At 34.4% G+C, this 3,626-nt stretch overlaps 1 long non-coding RNA gene across 1 annotated transcript; it reads left to right on the top strand.

Moving 5' to 3' along the window:
• Positions 1-1,481: 1,481 nt before the first annotated feature.
• On the top strand, positions 1,482-3,021 carry LOC130048508 (uncharacterized). The gene is made up of 2 exons (XR_008797303.1): positions 1,482-1,539; positions 2,742-3,021. It is a non-coding gene; the product is annotated as an uncharacterized LOC130048508 (long non-coding RNA).
• Positions 3,022-3,626: the final 605 nt, after the last annotated feature.

Below are 3,626 nucleotides of genomic sequence, written 5' to 3'. Positions count from 1 at the left end.
TATCTAAAAAGTATTCTAAAATGTTCAGTGAAAAGTTAAAACACTATTGACATACACGTTTTAGGGAAAAGACAATAAATACACATAAGAAAAGAATCAAACATCACACATTAAAAGCAAGGCAAAATAGGTGGGTCTTTAAATTTCTTTCAATACAGTCTAGTTTCTTTAGATTTGTACGTCCACATGGCAGACCGTTCCAGAGTGTGGCTGCCACCATATCAAACCTCCTCTCTCCACAAGTCTTTGTCCTGGTTACAGGGACTGTCACCAGACAGGCTGATTCCAATCTTAGCGATCTCGCCAGTGTGTATGGTGTTATGGAATAAATTAAAAGAATTGTACCTGTAGATATCCAAATAACCACTTACACCACTACTATATGTGTAAACGTCATGTCGTAACAAGCAATGTAACAAGCAATGTAAAACCCTTTAATGAACTTAACGAACTAGTATTACCAGATCTTTCGATGACAGTTGCGTTTCTCAACTTTCTTTAGATGTATCATGGTTAAGACAGTGAAAGAATACATTGGTGGTGGATAGTTTTATAAGTTGGCTCCATTAGTCCCACCAACCCTTTCATGATCACGTGAGTAGATAATAATTTGAAGATAACAATGATCGATCTCACAACTTCAATAAAGGTGATGATAATGAACAGTGATCAATCTCATAACTCCAATAAAGGTTAAAGGTAAAGATGACTAACAGTGTTGAAAAGTCATAAATTTTGATGTAAATGTGAGAGAAGTTTTGCGATTTGAAATTTACTAAAAGTCCTTACGATGTTTTTAGAATAGACGTTTGATATACACATATGTTGTGGCACAAGTCGTTTGGAGTATCTCCTTCACAACTGTTAATAATTTTAATTGGTAGAAAATTAAATCGGTCTAGTAATGTATCGTTCTTTGTAAGGGCTTTTGTAAAGATTAGGAATATAGTTTAGGTACCATATTTCATATTAATCCATCCCATTGACTTCGATACTAAACATGTCTAATATTGAAACATGGTGTTTAAGATTTTCTGATAGGACAGTTGTACGATTACCAAATGTTGATTTAATGCCAAGCTCGTTTAAGTACAGTTACGATATTGAGTATAACAAAAAAAGACAATATTGGTATAAGAAATGTCAGCTTGAGCCAAAACATATTCCTCATGTAATCTAGCTATTTATTTTGATCACTTCAGATTTACTAAACACAGAAGGATAAAGGGTATGTGTTTTGGTGTCTAATGCGGGTTTTAACATTCTTCTTATACGTATACGTATATAACAGTTAAAATGACACTTAAAGTATGTGTCAGATTTAACGTCCTCTGAAATTGTTGACGATAATAGCATTACTTTTCCTTGAAATTTGGTTCGCCAGAAGAAGAATATTCACTAATGAATTATGATCCAGTATTTGATTAGCCAATGAGAGATTTGTATGAACAATAGAAATATGCCTTAGTTTGTATTACCATAACTAAGCAGAGAAACGTCTCCTATCCTGTACTGTTATTGCCATTCCTATTTCTAAAGGTAAGACTTTCAATTTTCTCTAATTTTATCTAACACATACGTAATGGAATCAACTTCATTGAAGATGCATTGAGATTTTCTCTATTAGCAACATTCACTTCATTCAAATATTGATTCTATATGTCCTAGTGAGCTAGAAATAAAAAAGCAATGCCGAATCTTCCACATCCGTGGCATATGTATATTTTTCATTGAACATAAAATTTAACGACAAATTAAATACTTAATTTGATGATAAACAGTATTACTTCACTTTCACCATCATCAACTTCCCATATATATGCAGCAATATTGCAGTATCACTTGCATGATGATTTATTTCATGCGCCAAAATATGTTCTGCAATGGAAAACCCAGTAAGACTACTGGTAGATACACTAAGTTGATATTACGGTAGTTTCAACAGACTTGTTTAAAGTCAGCGTTCTAGCACATTCTATGGGCATTAATATAATTATGATAATCGCTTTTGCAAATACAACCTGTTATTACTTCGAATGCTGTTTGGCGCGTGTCAAATCAAGCGGTAGGCTGTTCTTTATCAACGTAATTCTGACTATAGACAACTTCATTTAAGTGATCTAGATATAACGCTCATAGTAGGTCTGAACGGTCAACATGGGATTATGACGTCTCTTAGGAACCTGATCCCACTACAGGTGTTTCAAGGGTTCAGTGTTTGCCTTACTCATGATTTTTGCATTTATATGAGTTTGATGTCATTGTCTTCATTTGCCATTTTATACATGACGGTTGTCATGGTGGCTTAATAGTAGATCGTTCAATTTCTGATCACAAAGTCATAAATATGCATTCAATAGCCCCTGATGATAAAGTGTACAAAGCCAACAATCAGAGTTTGCACTTAGTTTACGATTTGTTACAATTTGAAATGAAATATTAACCATTAACTACCAAGGTCGAGAAAAAACGGGTTTGATAATGTATATCATTCAATCGTAATTATGCTTCCCATTTTTAGGAGATGATAACGTTTTCCTTTTAGTGGATTCACTTCGGCATACAAATGACAAAAGAGGCAGAATTAATTATTCTAATTCCTAATACATATTTGTTTTTACATGTGGCCAAATCAGTGCAAATGAGATATAGTAAACGTGGAAGGAAACTATTAATTCAAACGTCAAGTGAATTGATCATCAAAATGAATTAGATAATTTATTTTCAATGCTTTTCTTTAGATGAACTCGAGAGCCATTCTTGTCGTGCTATGTCTGTTCTCGCTGATGATTGCAGAGCACTCTGTCCAAGGCCAAGGTTCTTGTTGGACACATGCTGGGTGCGGACGATGCAAAGTGCGATGCACAAACAGAGGATTCCGTCGTGGATACTGTAAATTCTCTGCGACTAGGTGCCCTGTAGGAAGGAGATGGAATTGCACATGTTGGAACTAACTTGATTTATGTAAACAAAACCTGTATCAATCTATACAATAAAGTGAAAGTAATGCAGATATCATAATAGCCACTTACACTATATGGCTGAAGGACATGTACATTCGGTAACAACCCATGCAAATTTCTTTATTGATACTAAACTGTGAGATAAAGAATGTGTTATAAATATGCCATGCATTTTAAGTATTTCATCCATTAGGGGTTTTAGTAGTCGAGTCTTATACCCCAAGTTTCACACCTTCGCTCCGGGTCTTCGTGCTTATAATCATTATGTCATCAGATTAGTTATCAAATGTCGAGGATTCAATAAGATTTTCAATGAAATCGCGCATTTGGGTATTTTAAGAAGATGTAGACCTAAAGGGCATGGATTCTATGGTGCGATATCAATTTCAGGGAAAGGCACATATCGACACTCTGCATGCAGCGAAAAAAATGCGCAACTATTTTAAGGCTTCCCAGAGCTTTGAAATGCATTCAAAACATGCATTGCATTACGAGTTTAGTTTAGGTCAGTTTAGATTTCAATTTGTAACTTATATACTTAATACAGATAATTTATATTGAAGGTTCTCTCGGTTATATATCAACATGTTTGTTGTTATATCGCATGACTTCATTGCTCACGTGACGGTCATTTATAATTGTTTTTAAATCGCTTCAGCGTAG

The sequence above is a fragment of the Ostrea edulis genome, chromosome 7 (genome assembly GCF_947568905.1).
Source record: "Ostrea edulis chromosome 7, xbOstEdul1.1, whole genome shotgun sequence".
NCBI lineage: Eukaryota > Metazoa > Mollusca > Bivalvia > Ostreida > Ostreidae > Ostrea > Ostrea edulis.
Note: the sequence above shows the minus strand (reverse complement) of the source record. Positions and strands in the feature narration are given on the sequence as shown.